We start from the raw sequence: 22807 nt of genomic DNA, 5'->3' as shown, positions 1-22807 counted from the left end.
TGCGACGCCGTGAGACGGGAGATCGGCGCGCCTTCCTGCGTCCGTTGAAGCGGCTGGCAGCGGACGGTTCGGGAGAGCGTTTTGGGGGTGCTGTGCCAGGTCTTCGCCAGAAATCACAGTTCATTAGAAGTGATTGGAGATAGTTTGTTTCATTTACTTGTTAATTTCTACTTGTTTTCTTGGTGAGGTCACGAGCCGCTTTGTCTTGGGGTAGTCCCACCATTCTTCTCCGTTTGCCCACCAGCGGGAAGGTGGTTGTTTATAAATTGGGTGGTCCGTTTTTCCCTTGTGGAGTATGGGCGGGTTAGACCAACTTGCGGTTCGGGTTGTTCGGTAATCTCCCTATCAAGCTGCCGAACGTTAATAGCTGCCTCTGTCATGTTTGTCGGATTCGGTGTGTTAACGAATTTATTGCTTGAAATGTAACGGCCTAATTCCTGAAATATGTTTGTATCTTACCTATCATCTTGACAGGCGGTATATGTGTACTGTAGAGCTTGTTTGGCCAACCTTGTATAATTTTATGTAAGATTGCATTTCATGGGCTTTTATTTAAATGGTCATTTTAGTATATAAATTTGCCACCCTTCCACCGTAAGGCCTTTCTTAGAAGTTAAAATCAAGTTGCACCGTCGGTGGCAAGTTAATCTTTTAATTTTAGTGTTTTGTACCATTTCCATCCCTCCTACGGGGTGCATAGTTCGTGTGCTTGTGTGAATTTTTAAAACTTTTACTTAAGGTAATCTGATGCGTAGCAGATGTGCACCTGTGTAGTCTTTCAGAGGTTGTTGTGAGCGGTTGTGACTACGGCCGTGTCAAAAGGGACCGGCAAGGTTCTCAGCCCGAAAGCTCAAACACTCAAAAATTTGTTTCTTTCTGCCTCTGAATAAATTGTAAATTGATATTTAGAGGGTGCTTTCTGCTTATAATTTTAAATCTGTTTTTTTTAATGCTTTTAGGAATAAAATTCCCATTTGTTACAGTCAATTTAATTTTGATTTCATCAGTTACTCCCTGGAAACTACTTCCACGCTCACATAGTGTGATTAAATGTGTTAATGTTCTTGATAAATCGCTAGTAAATAAAGTAAATTCTTAAGAAAAGGTTTTGAAAGTAAATTCACGGTTGAGCCTCTACGACGGGAAGGAATTTTCTACTGACATAATAGAAGAAGAAATAACTTTCCATTTGGAAACCATGTTGGATTTAGTATTAGAGTCAGCGTTTGGGAGAACTTCGGAAGACTTGCGATCAAACAAGGACGGATAACAGTCGGCCATCAGACTTTCGGGTGAAATATCATCCACACAGTCTCGAAGATAGCAAGAGCAGATAAAACCAAGAACTATCGGAAAATCATCTTAACAAATAAAGTGTGTGTCCGAGTTGCTAACGAGAATAATACACATAAGAATAGCAAAGAAAACTGAAGATGTGATAGATGACGCCCAGTTTGGATTCAGGAAAGGTAAAAATCACAGGAGGCAGTTCGGACTTGCGCATCATAATGAAAAAAATACTTCAGAAAAATAAAGACAGATTCACAGGAATAGTTGACTTGATAAAAGCGTTCGGAAACGGGAAGTGTTGGAGACGTTCGAAATTCTGAAACAAATATAAGCTACGGGATAAGTAATATACAGCACGTACAAGAATCAAGAGGCAGCGATAATAGTGGTGGATCAAGACAGAAGTGCTCGAATTATAGAAGGCACAGACGTTCTCTGCTATTTTGGTTCTGAGCACTATGGGACTCAACTGCTGAGGTCATAAGTCCTCTAGAACTTAGAACTACTTAAACCTAACTAACCTAAGGACAACACAAACATCCATGCCCGAGGCAGGATTCGAACCTGCGACCGTAGCGGTCGCGCGGTTCCAGACTGTAGCGCCAGAACCGCTCGGCCACCAGCGGCCGGCCTCTGCTATTTTGACATGTGCATAGAATCAACAATGACAAAATAAAAAAAAAAAGGTTTAGGAATCGAATTAAAATTCAGGGTGGTAGGAATCAGAGATAACCTTTGCCGACGACTTTGCTATCTTGAGTGAGATTCAGGATGAATTACAGGAACTGTCGAATGCAATGAGAGACCTACTGAACACAGCTTCGTATAGAAGATAATCATGGACTAAGGGCATATCGGAAAAAGAGGGTCTTACATAAGAATGCTGGAAATGAGGGACTGACAGAAAATGTGGAAGTTCTTCTCCGAATCAATGAGGAAAATGAGCAATTGAAAAGTACTGACTAGAAGAGAGAAAAGGACCATAGAATGTATGCCCAAACACCGGATAATACCTTCCTTGCTATTAGAGGCAGCCTTAGAGGTGCGGGAAAGAGAGATATCTGTATGTATCCAACAAATAATTGTGGCTGTTAGCTGTAAGTTCTACTGTGAGATGAAGAGATTGGTTAAGGACAGGAAGTCGTACCGACTGCCACACCGAATAAACATTTCTACCGTTCCTGCTATGACATTAATGACACGCCTCTGTTAGATGATATGGTCAAAACGTCCTCTGATACCCGATAAGATTACACCTTATGTGGGATGAATGCTGTTGCTTCGCATAACGTAGCCTCTCCATTCGCTATAACAAACGATTTGACCTACTGCACCTCCCTGCAAGTAACTCAGCTATCCTTAACCGTTGAACTACCTTTTTAGTTCCGTGTTGCAACGACGTTGCCGGCCGGAGTGGCTGAGCGGTTCCAGGCGCTACAGTCTGGAACTGCGCGACCGCTACGGTCACAGGTTCGAATCCTGCCTCGATCATGAATGTGTGTCATGTCCTTAGGTTAGTTAGGTTTAAGTAGTTCTAAGTTCTAGGAGACTTATGACCTCAGTAGTTGAATCCCATAGTGCTCAGCCATTTTTTGCAACGACGTTATTAGCAGTCAAACAGCACATGGTCGTAACTGCTGTTGGAATCAAACTTCTCACTACTTACCTATAATTGCTCCCCCTGTTTTAAATAAATGGAAATAGTGTGAACATTTCTTCTCTGTCCAGTGTACAGAGCCACAAAGTGTAAGCTTTTTCTTTCATTTTTATTAACCTGCAAGTCACGCAGTCATTTCTCGGTGTTATAGGGATTGTCTTTTACTTTGAATTTATTCAAAAATTTTGTAATCACTTATAGAATTAACGTATTATTTTGATGAGGTTACGTCGGTGTTAATGGGGACTGGCTGTTGATATCTAGTTAACTGTTGTAAGAAATCCGAAATGCAAGCTATCATGGCCGGGTAAGTTATAATTATATTTACTCTGGTGCATGCTATATTTCTCACGCTCATCCACTCTTGCTCTCTTCGAAAAATTAATAAATGTATTCTTTTCGGTATCTGCAGGAACTTCCCAGTTACACAAATTCTATTCATGTGCTTGTAAAGTTGTTGCTCCAGTCTTCGCCCTGATGCCCGTACAACTGCCGTTATTGGTTCATCAAGACCTTGGTAGCTGTTCCTTCTCAGTGTGTGCTACGCTTCCCGAGATTGAGACAGAGGGATGGAATCTCCCTTTCCATCTTCTTGCTATGGACGGTTCTTTTCAGTTGCTTTAATTTCTTATTGATAACTGTAAAGTTTCTCAAAAGGAGCTGTGTCAACCCAAGTTAGGAATCACATTTTCATGAGGCTCTTACTGGAGGAATCTAGTCTGTGTTTAAAGGCTATCGATATTTACTAGCAGTCGAAATCGGTATATGCGGACAATGACTAAAATAAATTTTATAATTAAAAGCAATATGCACGCTGATGCACTATGGTGATAACACGGCAAATATGATCGAATATACACTCCTGGAAATGGAAAAAAGAACACATTGACACCGGTGTGTCAGACCCACCATACTTGCTCCGGACACTGCGAGAGGGCTGTACAAGCAATGATCACACGCACGGCACAGCGGACACACCAGGAACCGCGGTGTTGGCCGTCGAATGGCGCTAGCTGCGCAGCATTTGTGCACCGCCGCCGTCAGTGTCAGCCAGTTTGCCGTGGCATACGGAGCTCCATCGCAGTCTTTTAACACTGGTAGCATGCCGCGACAGCGTGGACGTGAACCGTATGTGCAGTTAACGGACTTTGAGCGAGGGCGTATAGTGGGCATGCGGGAGGCCGGGTGGACGTACCGCCGAATTGCTCAACACGTGGGGCGTGAGGTCTCCACAGTACATCGATGTTGTCGCCAGTGGTCGGCGGAAGGTGCACGTGCCCGTCGACCTGGGACCGGACCGCAGCGACGCACAGATGCACGCCAAGACCGTAGGATCCTACGCAGTGCCGTAGGGGACCGCACCGCCACTTCCCAGCAAATTAGGGACACTGTTGCTCCTGGGGTATCGGCGAGGACCATTCGCAACCGTCTCCATGAAGCTGGGCTACGGTCCCGCACACCGTTAGGCCGTCTTCCGCTCACGCCCCAACATCGTGCAGCCCGCCTCCAGTGGTGTCGCGACAGGCGTGAATGGAGGGACGAATGGAGACGTGTCGTCTTCAGCGATGAGAGTCGCTTCTGCCTTGGTGCCAATGATGGTCGTATGCGTGTTTGGCGCCGTGCAGGTGAGCGCCACAATCAGGACTGCATACGACCGAGGCACACAGGGCCAACACCCGGCATCATGGTGTGAGGAGCGATCTCCTACTCTGGCCGTACACCACTGGTGATCGTCGAGGGGACACTGAATAGTGCACGGTACATCCAAACCGTCATCGAACCCATCGTTCTACCATTCCTAGACCGGCAAGGGAACTTGCTGTTCCAACAGGACAATGCACGTCCGCATGTATCCCGTGCCACCCAACGTGCTCTAGAAGGTGTAAGTCAACTACCCTGGCCAGCAAGATCTCCGGATCTGTCCCCCATTGAGCATGTTTGGGACTGGATGAAGCGTCGTCTCACGCGGTCTGCACGTCCAGCACGAACGCTGGTCCAACTGAGGCGCCAGGTGGAAATGGCATGGCAAGCCGTTCCACAGGACTACATCCAGCATCTCTACGATCGTCTCCATGGGAGAATAGCAGCCTGCATTGCTGCGAAAGGTGGATATACACTGTACTAGTGCCGACATTGTGCATGCTCTGTTGCCTGTGTCTATGTGCCTGTGGTTCTGTCAGTGTGATCATGTGATGTATCTGACCCCAGGAATGTGTCAATAAAGTTTCCCCTTCCTGGGACAATGAATTCACGGTGTTCTTATTTCAATTTCCAGGATTGTATGTTACCTTACTTCAGTCTTGTATTTGTGTCATGACTTATTTTCCCCATCATTTTTCCATTAACTTTCGTACTTTACAGGATAATTGTATATCTGCGTGAGTTATTTTCTTAACGTTCAATTTCGAAACCTTCTTTTGGTTGTTTCATTATTAATTTCAGTATCTCACTTGTTATCCATGACTGCACCTGTTCTGCTTTTAAAGAACTCCTACGTTTTGCGCTGCATTTACTACACTTCTTTGGAGGATATGCCTTCGGTTTTCTGTGTCAGTAGCTCCTTGAAATTTCATTTTTTTCTTACATATTCTTCCAAGGTAGTTTAATTATTTCGTTTGTCCAATTTAGTCTAGGTTCTAATGCTTCAGCTGCTGATTCAGCTTTTTGAGTTTGTGCCCATGTTTCATTAATACCAGGTTATCGTCATTAACAATATCAGCAACTGGATGCTTCTTGATTCATGAATCTTTGCGCTACCAACCTATAGCTAATGAATTTTTTCATCCTCGGAATTTTTGAATTACATTCTGAAGGGGCTCTCTAAAAAATTTGCTCGCAATGACTAATTTGGGGCAGGAGATAATTTTGTTAATCTTCCTCACCTCCCATTTCGGTCGCCGATAAGAAACTCTACGGTTACATTTTTTTCTCTTCTTCACACAGATGACAGCATTCCAGTCTCTCATTCTGATTAAACTCTCATCAACTCTGCAATTTTTCGCTTCAGTAATATTACCATACACCTCTTCAGTTTCACAGACAGCAGCGTCTGTCGTTCGAAAGTGTAGTAGTGCAATTACAATATCGGTTCGAAAACCCTTTTAGTTTCACCATGAAAAAATTTTCTGTCTGCAGGAGATAACATTTACTGTCAGCAGCTGTCTTAGTTCTTATTTCTGCTCCTCCTGTATGGTTATTTCACCCAGTATGAATAATAGAGTGATCGCCACAACAAAAATCCCCCGCTTCTCGTCGTCACATATAACTAATTCAGAATACATATACATATATACATTTATTTCCACAGTAAAATCTACATCTACAGGACTGCACTTCAATTCACACTTAAGTTTTTGGCAGAGGATTCTCCCAAATTATTTCTCGAACGTTCCACTCCCGGATAGCACGTGGGGAAAAATGAATACTTAAATCTTTTCGAGGAGCTCTGATTCCATTTATTTCTCCATTTATAGGTGGAATTCAACAAATATTTTCGCATTCGGAGGAGTACTTTTTATGTTTTAGTATTCATCCCAACTTTTCACACTGTACAGAAATCTTATCTAAATCATTTTGCAAGTGGTTTTAATCTTCTGATGACCTTCCTGGGTGATAAACGACAGCACCACATCCAAACAATGTAAGAGGACTGCCCAGATTCTGACCTAAGCCCTTAATATACACTCCTAGAAATGGAAAAAAGAACACATTGACACCGGTGTGTCAGACACACCATACTTGCTCCGGACACTGCGAGAGGGCTGTACAAGCAATGATCACACGCACGGCACAGCGGACACACCAGGACCCGCGGTGTTGGCCGTCGAATGGCGCTAGCTGCGCAGCATTTGTGCACCGCCGCCGTCAGTGTCAGCCAGTTTGCCGTGGCATACGGAGCTCCATCGCAGTCTTTAACACTGGTAGCATGCCGCGACAGCGTGGACGTGAACCGTATGTGCACTTGACGGACTTTGAGCGAGGGCGTATAGTGGGCATGCGGAAGGCCGGGTGGACGTACCGCCGAATTGCTCAACACGTGGGGCGTGAGGTCTCCACAGTACATCGATGTTGTCGCCAGTGGTCGGCGGAAGGTGCACGTGCCCGTCGACCTGGGACCGGACCGCAGCGACGCACGGATGCACGCCAAGAACGTAGGATCCTACGCAGTGCCGTAGGGGACCGCACCGCCACTTCCCAGCAAATTAGGGACACTGTTGCTCCTGGGGTATCGGCGAGGACCATTCGCAACCGTCTCCATGAAGCTGGGCTACGGTCCCGCACACCGTTAGGCCGTCTTCCGCTCACGCCCCAACATCGTGCAGCCCGCCTCCAGTGGTGTCGCGACAGGCGTGAATGGAGGAACGAATGGAGACGTGTCGTCTTCAGCGATGAGAGCCGCTTCTGCCTTGGTGCCAATGATGGTCGTATGCGTGTTTGGCGCCGTGCAGGTGAGCGCCACAGTCAGGACTGCATACGACCGAGGCACACAGGGCCAACACCCGGCATCATGGTGTGGGGAGCGATCTCCTACACTGGCCGTACACCACTGGTGATCGTCGAGGGGACACTGAATAGTGCACGGTACATCCAAACCGTCATCGAACCCATCGTTCTACCATTCCTAGACCGGCAAGGCAACTTGCTGTTCCAACAGGACAATGCACGTCCGCATGTATCCCGTGCCACCCAACGTGCTCTAGAAGGTGTAAGTCAACTACCCTGGCCAGCAAGATCTCCGGATCTGTCCCCCATTGAGCATGTTTGGGACTGGATGAAGCGTCGTCTCACGCGGTCTGCACGTCCAGCACGAACGCTGGTCCAACTGAGGCGCCAGGTGGAAATGGCATGGCAAGCCGTTCCACAGGACTACATCCAGCATCTCTACGATCGTCTCCATGGGAGAATAGCAGCCTGCATTGCTGCGAAAGGTGGATATACACTGTACTAGTGCCGACATTGTGCATGCTCTGTTGCCTGTGTCTATGTGCCTGTGGTTCTGTCAGTGTGATCATGTGATGTATCTGACCCCAGGAATGTGTCAATAAAGTTTCCCCTTCCTGGGACAATGAATTCACGGTGTTCTTATTTCAATTTCCAGGAGTGTACATTAAAACAACAGAGGGCCTTGAACACTTCCTTGGGGAATCCTATACATCACTTCCGTTTCACTACATTATTTCCTATATATTAGTATGAATTGTAATCTTTCAGACGGGAAACAACGAATCCAGTCGCATAACTTTGAATTTTCTATATAAAGATGGCATCTGTTCTTTGAGACATGTTCGAAGAAGTAGGCAAGGCTTACCTTCAAGTAGATAAGGCTTACAGGCCATTGATCTTCTTCAGTGCGGATGCACTCACATTGCTCAGCTCTTACGGAATCGGTAGATTGACTGCCGCCAGTAATGAGTATAGTGGACAGGGGCACTACAAATGTAGTGTATGGGCAGTAAGTTGGGAGTATGTGTCTCAAGGGGAGCGTGCAAGAGATACATCCCTGCAGTTGCACATATCCTTTGTGCCCTCGAAGGCTCAGTCGTATAGTTGGGACGGTAGCTCAGCGTGTTCGGTCAGAGTGTTTGTTGCTCTCTGTAATAAAAAAAAAAAAACTGAGTGACGGGTTCAATCATGAACTTGAACAGGTGTCACGAGACGCAGGCCCCGGAAAAATGCAACGAACAAAATGAAATCAGAAAAAAAAATTTATCAACGGATGTAACCAGCTAAGGGTCTGGATTTCATTGTAGTTTCATTTGAATTTTCTTGTTTCCCACACTGCATCAGCATTCTAATACTATCTCTTTCCCTGATGTTTCATTTTCGAATAGACCGGAAGTAGGGGATTATTTTGCCCAGGAGAAATACAGCAGGATGCTTTTAACAGAGAGCTGAATGTCCCATGGATTGGTAGTGTACTGACTTCTCGTCGTCTACCAATGCGACATACTGCAGGCATTAAAGACATCAGAACAACTGCTTGATAGGATGAGAGTTGTCCTAATAATTTAGTTGTTTTCCGCCAGCTGCTGCTTCTGGAGGAATTAGTCCTCCTCCTATGGATATTAAGGATAACAGAGGATGCTGATGGCTCTACCCTGGGAGCCGTGTTTGATCGTTCGGTCATATTCGGGTGACGGACCATTCTGTCAATATATACAGTCGAGCAAACCGTGTCTGTATCACATTTTGTGAACAAAGCCGTCTTGATGGTTACCTGTATTTACTTATGACGTCGCTCCGATTTCGAATATTGCCATCATCAGATCAAAGCTTAGTACATGTAAATCAGTATCAGTGGAGAGGATGGACAAAAATATGGAAAGTTCGCGAGAAATGTATGCTTGAGCATAAATACATGTAGTAGTCACCCCTACAAGTCGCGCTGTTGTATTTTACCTCGAACAACAGCAGCCGGCCGAAGTGGCCGTGCGGTTAAAGGCGCTGCAGTCTGGAACCGCAAGACCGCTACGGTCGCAGGTTCGAATCCTGCCTCGGGCATGGATGTTTGTGATGTCCTTAGGTTAGTTAGGTTTAACTAGTTCTAAGTTCTAGGGGACTAATGACCTCAGCAGTTGAGTCCCATAGTGCTCAGAGCCATTTGAACCATTTGAACAACAGCTGTGCAATGTACTCAATACGCTGCAAGTATCAGCCGTGGCCAGAACAGTATTCCATCTAGTTTGGAGTGCATGCTGGAGCTAAGCGAATTCTGAAGTGGAAAAATCGTTGTTGATCTTATGATGGGTGCTTCCGTAACGAAGGGAGCCGAAGTGTTTGGTGTTCAAGAGGCAGAGTATCGAACAATTATGCCAAAAGCGGAAATACGACGCTGGCGATTGTGTTTGTTGAGTGATCCTGACGGACGGTCATTGAAGAGGACTAAACGAAAATAAGCGAATGACAGCTGCAGAAGTCAGTGCAGAACAGAGTGTCGCATCCGCAAACTCTGTCAGCACCAACGCAACACCAAAGGATCTCCATAAGTAGGAAATTGCAAGGCGAACTGGAATTCCAAAACCATTCAGAAATGATGCAGATGCCCTTTACAGGGAAAGGCGGTAAAAAAGTCATAAATCCTGGACTGTGAAGCAATGGAAGAAAGTCAGTCGGTTGGATGACTCTTGTGTCTCACTTATTGTTGTGTCTAGACAAGACAGCCTAGACACAATGAGAGGAAGCCGAAAGGCACGCGCTTAAACTCATGCAGGCTGGCGTGAGGTCTGAAACAGGATACGTAATGAATGCTATAAAGAAAAGTACGTGGCTTCTGGAATACTTAACTTTAATCCACATTTGTAGAAGATCGCTCTTGATGATACATTAATAGAATCTCAATATCAATTGAATACGGCGCCTTGCTAGGTCGTAGCAAATGTAGCTGAAGGCTATGCTAACTATCGTCTCGGCAAATGAGAGCGTATTTGTCAGTAATCCATCTCAGGCAAAGTCGGCTGTTCAACTGGGGCGAGTGCCAGGACGTCTCTCTAGACCTGCCGTGTGGTGGCGCTCGGTCTGCTATCACTGACAGTGGCGACACGCGGGTCCGACGTATACTACCGGACCGCGGCCGATTTAAAGGCTACCACCTAGCAAGTGTGGTGTCTGGCGGTGACACCACACTTATTCCACTTTTGGTCGAGTTTACGTCCCAAGAGTGAAACATGGCTTGAGTTCGGAGATGATCTGGGCATCCCTATGGTGGTATTCTTTGGACCATATGAATACTCACCAAGATCGCATTGCTACCAAGGATTATGTGTCTATTTTGCCTGATCAGGTAAATCCCATGACACAATGTTTGTTTCCGAAATGTGATGCTGTGTGCCAAGACGACCAGACTCTTGTTCATGCATCTAGCATCGTCAAGACTGGATTTGAGAGCACGAGAATGAATTGTCTCATCTCCCCTCGCCACCTCGGTCACCAGATCTCAATATTACTGAGCTTTTGTTGTCTGCTTTGAAGAGAAAGGTGTGTGATCGCTACCCGCCGCTATCGTCGTCACTTGACCTTACCTTTATTTTGCTCGATGGATGGTGTAAGATTCCCCTTAAACTATACAGCACCTTCATTTATCCATTTCGGGACGAGTGGAAGTTGGTTTGAAAGTCAATGGGTTTCCTACACCGTATTAAGCACGATAATCTGTTGTGTTTCTGGTGTTACCATATTTTTGTCCAATCCCTGCATCAACAAAACCCAAACGGGGTGTCAGCTGTTAGCTACCTTCTGCACTATCAGTTTTAATACCATTTCCGACACTTTCTTTTATTTAACGCATGGCGTCATCGGAATAAAATTTGAATAGAACAGGACGGGATACCTGTCTTAATGCCTTCTAATTCGAGAATTTCATTCTTGGGCTTATTAGGTCCACCCTTGTTTTACAATCTTTGAGCTGTAGGAAAGACAGATTTCATAAAAAATAATTTTGAATGCAAAGTTGAGACTGGAGCTGGGAACACTACTTTAAGTGAGATTAGTATCATTTGTAAAATAATAACAGAAATGTTTTATGTACCTTTTCGTTTACTGTATTGCAGGACTCGTACAACAAAGTGCTTAGCGCGAAGTCTAATCTTTTATCGTAAACTTAATCAGTATTAATTAATTTAAAATTAGTCGGCTTAATTCTGCTGATCGATGCAGGATGCGTTCGCTTATCTTTAATGGTGGAATTGCACTCTCTCAAAGAAATGAATGCGTGTCATCTCCTTTTATAGAACTCAAGAAGTAGGCAGAGCTATAGGATAAAGCTTTCAACATTTTTATGATTTTACTGAAATCTAATATACGAGGTGCGGCTAGAAAAAAACCGGACTGATGCTGGAAAAAACATTTATTTACAATTATTTACAATTTCATGTTATCTCCTTCAATGTACTCTCCTCCTCGCTCTCTACACCGCTCCATACGAATTTTCCACTGTTCATAGCAATGCTGCAGATCATTTTCGGTAAGTCCATACATTACTTCCGTCGCTTTTTCTTTTACTGCTTCAACAGTCTCAAATCTAGTTCCTTTCAAAGCTGACTTGACTTTAGGGAAAAGCAAAAAAGTCACAGGGGGCCAAATCAGGTGAGTAGGGTGGATGATCTAAGATGGGAATGTTGTGTTTTGCCAAAAACGTCTTCACTGACAACGCACTGTGAGCTGGGGCATTGTCTTGGTGAAGGATCCATGACTTTTTTCTCCACAAATCGTTCCGTTTTCTCCGTACTCGCTCACGTAGGGTAGCCAGGACGCTAATGTAGTAATGCTGATTCACTGTTTGTCCCTCTGGTACCCAATCAATGTGCACAATCCCTTTGATGTCAAAAAAAAACAATCATCATTGCCTTGAATTTCGATTTTGACGTTCGTGCTTTTTTTTGTCGTGGAGAACCAGGAGTTTTCCAATGCATCGATTGGCGTTTAGTTTCGGGATCGTAAGTAAAAAACCACGATTCATCGCAAGTAATAACATTTTGTAAGAAGGTGGGATCACTTTCAATGTTTTCCAGGATGTCAGAACAAATCATTCTTCGGCGTTCCTTCTGTTCAATTGTGAGACACTTTGGAACCATTTTTGAACACACTTTGTTAATGTTGAAACTTTCATGAAGAATCTGCCTAACACTTTCCTTGTCAACTCCTGTTAACTCAGACACTGCTCTGATTGTTAAACGGCGATCTTGTCGAACAAGTTTACCGATTTTTTCAATGTTTGCATCAGTTTTTGCTGACAATGGTCTGCCAGTGCGAGTGTCATCACTGGTGTCTTCGCGGCCATCTTTAAATCGTTTAAACCACTCAAACACTTGTGTTCGCGATAAACAATCATCGCCGTACACTTGTTGTAACATTACAAACGTTTCACTTGCAGATTTTCCTAGTTTGAAACAAAATTTGATGTTAACACGCTGTTCTTTCTGTACACTCAACATTTTCCGACGCACAGACAAAACGTCAACTATTTAAAACAGACGCCACGGGCAGACTGAGTGCAGGAGGCAGATGAAACTCGAGCAGTAGGCGGAGCGAGAGTCACGTGACAGGCCACGCGACTTTCCGCCTTATTGCATTCGTTTTATTGTTTCACCAGTACTAGTCCGGCTTTTTTCTAGCCACACCTTGTACTTTAACTGAATGATATGCAGCCCATTCTCGCAGACACATTTGACGAGTTTCTAAAAGAAATATTCTACAAGTTTTGTTTGGAGAGCGTCCGCGTTGAGCAAAACACAATTTCCTGTTTTCCTTCATATTGGAAAATGGAAATAAAAAGAAAATTAAGAATTTGTGTTTTGATCATGGCGGACCCTCTCCAAAAGGAAATTTATTTGTAAGAAAGCACGGAGAGGAGAGTTTCAACCTCAAGACACACATTTCACAGTGATACGATATAACACGACAGGTGGAGAGGCCCAAGTCGTACAATTTAGAACCAGGTCTTCTAAAATTCTACCGCTAAAGATGCTTTCAGCTATGGCAAGAAATACAGATATTTGATGAGTTTGACCAATATTTATTTTAATTCTTAAGACAATAGCAAACAAATTTGATTTCTTAATGCAATATTCATTTTCTAAAATGTTAGGCTACTTTTGAACTTACACTGAAGAATTTCAGCAACAGCTACTCATTCAGATTTGCAGCTATCACAGTAAAATAGTTCTTTCCTCACACATCCTTTCACACATCTGCTACAACACCAAACAAAACATTTGAGGAACTTAATCTTTTCTTCCTCCCAGTCAATTCGCAGTTCTTGCACGACAAACTTGAAGATGTATTGACACGTTTGGTTTTGTCACCTTTAGTGTTGTTAGGCCCACTTTTGTTTTTCTCAGACTGTTTGTCAAGGAGGAGTCTCTTGTAAAGAGATGCTGTTGCATTTCTTCTTCATATTTTCCGTAGAGTTGAGATGGGGGAGTTGTCTTGTGGATCTATTGACACTCTTCCAGTACAGGTTTGTTTGTGTGATCCAGGAGTGCTCAATCTCCATTAACTTGCCTTGATTTTCTTTGTAGTTCTTGACTTGTCTCTCCACTAATTTCTTTTTTTATTGATTTCTAGCTTCTCGTTCTGGGTTGAATACAGCCGACACGAAATTCGAAACCTGAAAAATCAGTGGATCCAGTGGCCAGATTCCGGTTTTGGAGAAACCACAGATAGCATTTTGTACAAACAGCCCTGCCATACGACTATGCAACAGTTGAGCAATCCTAGTCTGACTAAAATTGCTGTCATGATTTGTGCGAAGCCGTTTGTCAGCTACTGGGTTGTAATATGCTGCAAATGGCTTAAAATGCAACGTAGTCTGTCAGTGATGAGGGAGGCAAGTTCTAACGAAACACGTTTGCCCATAAAAAGAGGTGCGAGTGAAGCCTACAATGACTGACGCACCAAAACACTATCTAAGGATCTCCCACAAAACCCAACGAAATTCTGGTCGCATGTACAGACTGTTAGTGGTAGTAAAAAGTTGTGTCCAGACGCTGAAGGACGAGAAGGGACTGAAACTGAGGATAGCAATGCCAGCTCAGGAAAGCTGAACTTGCTTTTCAAATGTTGCTTCCCAATTTAATTCTTGTGCCACTGAAAGATAATTGATATACACTCCTGGAAATTGAAATAAGAACACCGTGAATTCATTGTCCCAGGAAGAGGAAACCTTATTGACACATTCCTGGGGTCAGATACATCACATGATCACACTGACAGAACCACAGGCACATAGACACAGGCAACAGAGCATGCACAATGTCGGCACTAGTACAGTGTATATCCACCTTTCGCAGCAATGCAGGCTGCTATTCTCCCATGGAGACGATCGTAGAGATGCTGGATGTAGTCCTGTGGAACGGCTTGCCATGCCATTTCCACCTGGCGCCTCAGTTGGACCAGCGTTCGTGCTGGACGTGCAGACCGCATGAGACGACGCTTCATCCAGTCCCAAACATGCTCAATGGGGGACAGATCCGGAGATCTTGCTGGCCAGGGTAGTTGACTTACACCTTCTAGAGCACGTTGGGTGGCACGGGACACATGCGGACGTGCATTGTCCTGTTGGAACAGCAAGTTCCCTTGCCGGTCTAGGAATGGTAGAACGATGGGTTCGATGACGGTTTGGATGTACCGTGCACTATTCAGTGTCCCCTCGACGATCACCAGTGGTGTACGGCCAGTGTAGGAGATCGCTCCCCACACCATGATGCCGGGTGTTGGCCCTGTGTGCCTCGGTCGTATGCAGTCCTGATTGTGGCGCTCACCTGCACGGCGCCAAACACGCATACGACCATCATTGCCACCAAGGCAGAAGCGACTCTCATCGCTGAAGACGACACGTCTCCATTCGTCCCTCCATTCACGCCTGTCGCGACACCACTGGAGGCGGGCTGCACGATGTTGGGGCGTGAGCGGAAGACGGCCTAACGGTGTGCGGGACCGTAGCCCAGCTTCATGGAGACGGTTGCGAATGGTCCTCGCCGATACCCCAGGAGCAACAGTGTCCCTAATTTGCTGGGAAGTGGCGGTGCGGTCCCCTACGGCACTGCGTAGGATCCTACGGTCTTGGCGAGCATCCGTGCGTCGCTGCGGTCCGGTCCCAGGTCGACGGGCACGTGCACCTTCCGCCGACCACTGGCGACAACATCGATGTACTGTGGAGACCTCACGCCCCACGTGTTGAGCAATTCGGCGGTACGTCCACCCGGCCTCCCGCATGCCCACTATACGCCCTCGCTCAAAGTCCGTTAACTGCACATACGGTTCACGTCCACGCTGTCGCGGCATGCTACCAGTGTTAAAGACTGCGATGGAGCTCCGTATGCCATGGCAAACTGGCTGACACTGACGGCGGCGGTGCACAAATGCTGCGCAGCTAGCGCCATTCGACGGCTAACACCGCGGTTCCTGGTGTGTCCGCTGTGCCGTGCGTGTGATCATTGCTTGTACAGCCCTCTCGCAGTGTCCGGAGCAAGTATGGTGGGTCTGACACACCGGTGTCAATGTGTTCTTTTTTCCATTTCCAGGAGTGTAGATGTAATTGTAAATGTTGTTTAGAAACAGCTACAAATTGCTAAAATTGAACAAAGCTCCACAGCCAGATGAAATTGATAACAGATAAGCTACCACAGATGCCTCACACAGAAAACCATGCCCAATAATTGTAAGAAAACACTGATTATACCCGTATAGTATAAGCACAGAAGAAGTGCTCCACAAAACCACTGCTCAATATCCTCGACGTCCATTTGTTATAGAATCTTAGAACATATTTCCAGCTCAAACGTAATGAGATATATGATCAATATTTCCATGCCTTGACGTCAAGAAAAACGATGCGATGTTCTTTCTGACATGCCTGCATGTCTGAAGGAACAGACACTGTGGCGACTATAACCGTTATAAAATACATGAAATGTATTCGCAATGCGAATACGAACAACCATAGGCTGAATAAGGGAATGTAATGCTGTATTTATCCGTTTTCAGACCAAATACCCTCTGTGCGGGAATTACATAATGTGTGTATGAGCACAGCAGGAACGACGACATATCGACTTTTGAGTGTGGCTCTGAGTCGTGCACGGATAACCAAAGCAGTTAAATTGGCTCTGAGCACTATAGGACTTAACATCGGAGGTCATCAGTCCCCTAGAACTTAGAAGTACTTAAACCTAACTAACCTAAGGACATTACACACATCCATGCCCGAGGCAGGATTCGAACCTGCGACCGTAGCGGTCGCTCGGTTCCAGACTGAAGCGCCTAGAACCGCTCGGCCACACTGACCGACCACCAAAGCAGTTAACGACACTGCTAGCGTAAAGCGTGAAATCCGTGCTCGGGTCCTAGCCCGACATAAATCTGCACCGTGACGGTAACGTAGTCCCTGTTTGGTCGTGTTTAAAACGCGCTCGCATGCTGTGCCATTGATCATTTCAAAGTAAACGGTGTTACTGAGAATCGACTGATGGATACCCAGCAGTTCCGATGGCGGGATCTAAGCCTCCTCGTGGAGGAAACGTTACACATCTAAGGCGTTCGATCTTACATATTCCTATCAATAGATAAAAGGTAACGTAGATTTTCTGAACTTATTTCCTATGATTGCAATGTACGAAGCCCGCGCGCATGCGAGGTCGCAACGTAAACAAGCTAGAGCTCACACACTTCGCAGGCGGGAAATAAGGCAATTCCGCTGAAACCAGCCTCATCGATGGAGATACCCAGTCATGACTTATGACATGGTTTAACTGCTTTACTTCATCACTATCCCAGGCAGACTATTACTGCAATAATACTTATAATAATAATAAAAAATGAAATTTATAATAACTAATTCACTTTTACTAAGTCACTGGGACTGTAGTAAGTAGAAGACCGCACTTTTATTGCGGCGGCTAATAAGGAAATAAACATCATTCTGAACTCCTTTTTAGTTGCGTCACTGGCAACTATCGTGTCTTATGACTAAAAGAAGCAATAAAGCTATGCAGCACATGAAATGTAGTAAGAGAATCTGTAATTATACACTAAAGAGCAAATAAACTGGCACACCTGCCTACTATCGTGTAGGGGCACCGCAACCACGCGGAAATGCCGCAACAAGACGTAACATGGACTCGGGTAATGTCTGAAGTAGTGCTGGAGAGAACTGACACCATAAAACCTACGCGGCTGGCCATAAATCCGTAAGACTACGACGGGGTGGAGATCTCTTCCGAACAGCACGTTGCAAGGCGTCCCACATATGATAGTAATGTTCATGTTTGGGGAACTGGGTGGTCAGCAGAGATATGCTCAACAACGTTGATGTCTGGTGAGTTTAGTGGCCAGTGGAAGTGTTTAAACTCAGAAGAGTGTTCCTGGAGCCACTCTGTATTAATTCTGGACGTGAAGGGTGTCGCACTGTCCTGCTGGAATTGCACAAGTCGTCGGAATGTACAATGGACATGAATGGATGCAGGTGAGCAGACAGGATGCTTAGGTACGTGTCACCTGTCAGAGTCGAATCTATACGTATCAGTAGTCCGATATCACTCCAATTGCACACGTACTACATCATTGACAAGTCTCCACCAGCTTGAACAGTCCCCTGCTGACATGCAGGCCCATGGATTCATGATGTTGTCTCCATACCCGTATGCGTCCATGTGCTCAATACAGTCCACTGTCGGTGTTGATGGGCCCGGGTGAGGAGTAAAGTTTTCTGTCGTGCAGTCATCAAGAGTACATGAGTGTGTCTTCGGCTCCAAAAGCACATATTGATTATGTTTCGTTGAATGGTTCGCTCGCTGATACTTGTTGATGGGTCAGCATTCCAATCTGCAAGAATCTGCGGAAGGGTTGCACTTCTGTCACGTTGAACGATTCTTTTCAGTCGTCGTTGGTCCCATTCTTGCAGAATCTTTCCCGGCAGGAGCGATGTCGGACATTTGATGTTCTGATATTCATTGTACACCCTTAAAATTGTTGTACGGGAAAATCCCACCTTCGTCGCTACCTTGGAGATGCTGTGTCCCGTCCCTCGTGCACCGACAATAACACCACGTTTAAACTCACTTAAATCTTGATAACCTGCCACTGTAGCAGCAGTAAGCGAACTAACTACAGTGACATACACTTTTTCTCCTATATAGGCGTTGCCGACCGCAGCGCCGTATTCTGCCTGTTTACTTATCTCTGAATGCGCATGCCTATACCAGTTTCTTTGCCGCTTCTGTGTAGATTTAACATAATCCATTTAGTTTTGTGGTTGGAAAATGAAATAATACAATGGGCAAAATTTAATCGTTGAAATGGCGTGCATGTACATTTTTAATCTGGTATACATGTTTTTGTTGTTGTGGTCTTCAGTCCAGAGACTGGTTTGATGCAGCTCTCCATCTTACTCTACCCTGTGCAAAGTTTCTTCATCTCCGAGTAACTACTGTAGCCTACATCCCTCTGAATCTGCTTAGTGCATTCATCTCTTTCTCTCCCTCTACGATTTTTACCCTTTAAGCTTCCCTCCAACTCTAAATTGTTGATCTCTTGATCCTATAGAACGTGTCCTACCAACCGATCCCTTCTTCCAGTCAAGTTGAGCCACAAATTCCTCTTTTCCTCAGTTCTATTTTATACCTCCCATTAGTTACGTGATGTACCCATCTAATCTTCAGCATTCTTCTGTAGCACCATATTTCGAAAGCTTCTATTTTCTTCCTGTCTAAACTATTTATCGTCCATGTTTCACTTTCATACATGGCTACACTCCATACAAATACTTTCAGGAAAGACTTACTGACACGTAAATCTGTAGTTGATTTTAACAAATTTCTCTTCTTCAAAAACGCTTTCCTTGCTGTAGCCAGTCTACATTTTACATCCTCCCTACTTCAACCGTCGACAACACAACACATAGTAATACAATTATTGGATCAAATCTATTGATAAAACTGTAGCCCAAAATATGTTAAAAAGTACCTATAGAATATAAGGATGAACCAGAACTCCACTGACAAAATGACGGAGGTTGTTCAGGCATATTTTCTGACTATTTTCGTAGAAGGGACCCGTTGTCTCCAGTGTCCCGTTACAGGGTAGCAATGTAATTACGAATTATTCAGTTTGCCATAACAATTACCTTTTCTACAGGAAAATACTTCAAAAGAGTGGAAAGGTCTGCATTGCAGCTACACAAAACAAAGAGTAATTCAGCAATCCTCAAACAGATACAAAAGTAAATAGGGTTGCCTTAGGTGGAAGAACACTGCATAATGTCGTTGTGCTGCTCTTCAATTACATTCAGTGAACCCATACCCGAGGTACATCTCGGCAAACTATCAGTAAACATATACCTAGTACTGCTATGCACCGTTGTTAACGAGCAACTAACTGAACCGGAAAAGAAACGATACAGAACCGAGCAGTAGTGGATGAAATCTTGAGGCCCGAGAGCAAAATGGGCTTTCACATTGACAACATCAAATACCATCACCGAATGGAATAAGTGTTTCCAGAAAACATACACAGTGCATATAGTGGAAATTTGCAGTGATATGCAGATACTTGCAGAGCAGTACAGATAGAAAGGTAAATGAGGACAAGGAATCAAAAGGTACGCCATTACTCTGTAAAGAGCTGCCAGAGACCAAGAGTACCCTACACCAAGATACTCAGAAAATATCCCCAATGAACCTCCGAAATTTTATTGGAAGAGTTCTGGTTCATCCTGTATAACAAAAATGGTAGTTCAATTTATAAGACGCGCCATACTATTTAAACTTCCTTTTTACCATACAAACACTAATGCAATTTTTAATTTTTCTACGCTATACGCCGAGGGGACAAAGGTCATGGGATAATGGTATGCACCTATTATAGATGGCGGTAGTAACAAGTACGCAAGGTGTAAAAGAACAATGCATTGGTGGAGCTGTCATTTCTGCTTAGGTGATTCATGTCAAATGGTTTCTGATGCGGTTATGCTCCTCGCGATGGGAATTAACAGACTTTCAACGCTGAATTCTAGGTGGTGCTAGAAGCATGGGACAATCCACCACGGAAGTGGTTAGGGAATTCAACATTCCGAGATCCACAGTGCCGAGAATACCAAATTTCAGGCATTACTTGTCACCGTTGGCAGGGTTTACATTCTGTAAGAATACAGATGTTTAGCTTTACAAACAAATACTTTCTCAGGTCACAAAATAAAATTGAACCACTCGTCGAACTGCTCTCGCACAAAAGCTAGGTACAGCCACAGACACATTCTGTCCCAAATGTGGCATCATCATACTGCTGTCCAAGCCAGGCGGACGGCAGATGCAGACAGTATCCTATCCCAAAATCGTAAGGCTGTTAGGAAATTCTACACTAACTGGAAACTGCCTGTCAGCACAATCAAAACAGGGACAACGGGTTTTCACTAGAATGAAAGGAAGGCCTTAAAATCTCCCGAAGTGTACTTCAACAATGAGCTGCTTCCCCATTACCAGTTTCCTAAGTACCTTGGCGTCGTACTCGATCGCACGATATCATTGACAGAAGCAACCTAGAAGCTATGGCAGCTAAAATCAACACTCATCAGCACTCTGCGTAAACAGTGTGGCATCAGACGGGGGCCTTGCGTCAGTGGTAATGACGGTTTCCGTCAGATCACCGAAGTTAAGTACTGTCGGGTTTGGATAGCACTCGGACGGAGTCGACCGAGTGCTATTGTCCTTGTGACGACAACTGAGGGGCTACTTGATAAGCAGTGGCTCCGGTCACGGAAACTGACAAAGGCCAGGAGAGCCTTGTGCTGAACACAAGCGGCTTCATCTCCGCAACCAGTGGCATCTATGGGCTGAGGATGACACGGTGGTCTTTCGGGACCGTTGGGCCTTCCGAGGCCTGTTCGGTCATAGGAGAGCTGGTGGGGTGGACATCATTCACACTGAGGCTGAGTAGCAGCTATTTAAGGAAGCTAGATGACAAACTGCACAACGTAATGCGTATGATCACTGAGTGTATCAAAAGTACACCGCTGCAATCTTACCCTTGCTGAGCCACTTTGCCCCCAACTCCGCTAAGCCGAAATGATTTCTTTATCAGTCAAAATAAGAGGATTCAAATGGCTCTGAGCACTATGCGACTTAACTTCTGAGGTCATGAGTCGCCTAGAACTTAGAACCAATTAAACCTAACTAACCTAAGGACATCACACACATCCATATCCGAGGCAGGATTCGAACCTGCGACCGTAGCGGTCGCTCGGTTCTAGACCAAGCGCCTAGAACCGCACGGCCATTCCGGCCGGCAAGAGGATTCAAAGTGACCCGGAATTGCTAGTGCGTAATGACATTCCTCATTTATCACTGAGAAAGCTGAGGTCCGAGAAACCCTCATTAGTCATAGCGAACCAACTACCTGACACAGACTTCAACGTCGTGGCACAGTGTTTAACTGACAAGAGCGCGGACAACGTGACGATCTACTGTTCCACTTCCGACCCCACACTAAGACTAACTGGTTTCGAACTTCCCTGCTGACAGTGGAAAGCTGTTGACTGGATTCGAACGTCACGTGCAGTATACCATGGTTTTCTGTATAAATGGTGCAAATCCTCGGGCCTACAGTGTTACTGTCGTGCTCTGCGTCAGAAAGTTGACGATATTGTGAGTATCTGGAACATCAGAGTGTACCAAGGACCAAAACGAGATCCGTATGAACTGAAGGATGCAACAATTTTCTCTATGGATGACATAGAATTAACCTGTAAGCCTTGCTACCCATATCCCTTAATCCACTCAAATTCACTACTAATTGTTGTTTTTAATGTTCTTTTTATAGCTGACTTTAATATTCATTCAACTACTGATCAGAATGTACACTTTGTTCTTCCTCTTATTGGTTGCTCTACGGCCCACTTTTACTGGTCATTTTACAGTCTATTGCATCACACACTGTACTGTTCATTCTACTACATATTTTATGGATGTTTTATAACTAATGTGCCTACAACGTGATGTACTAGTCTTCGTAGCTCCTCAGCTGGAGTATTCTCAATGTCCGATTTGCTACAGGTGTCCAAGAGTTTACGCCAAACGATAAATAAATTTAAAAAATGACACATGGTTGGACAGGTGAATTATGTGAGTGATACAAATTAAAAGGTAGTACCATTTATGAGGCTCTACTCTACATTTGATCCTTATCACTGACTATACGCAGTAACAGGCCTAGCATACTCACTGAAAGAATACTTAATGCTCTATAAAAACATTTACAACATAATTTCTACACACGATGGAAGGCGGAAAAAATGCTAAATGTTACAGCATGCCTGTTTTCTCATTCCCTCTTGGATTCAGTACATATAGCACCTAACTTTCCCTATAGTAT

This window comes from Schistocerca nitens, chromosome 9, assembly GCF_023898315.1.
Source record: "Schistocerca nitens isolate TAMUIC-IGC-003100 chromosome 9, iqSchNite1.1, whole genome shotgun sequence".
Classification (NCBI taxonomy): Eukaryota; Metazoa; Arthropoda; class Insecta; order Orthoptera; family Acrididae; genus Schistocerca; species Schistocerca nitens.
This window is presented reverse-complemented; position numbering follows the sequence as displayed.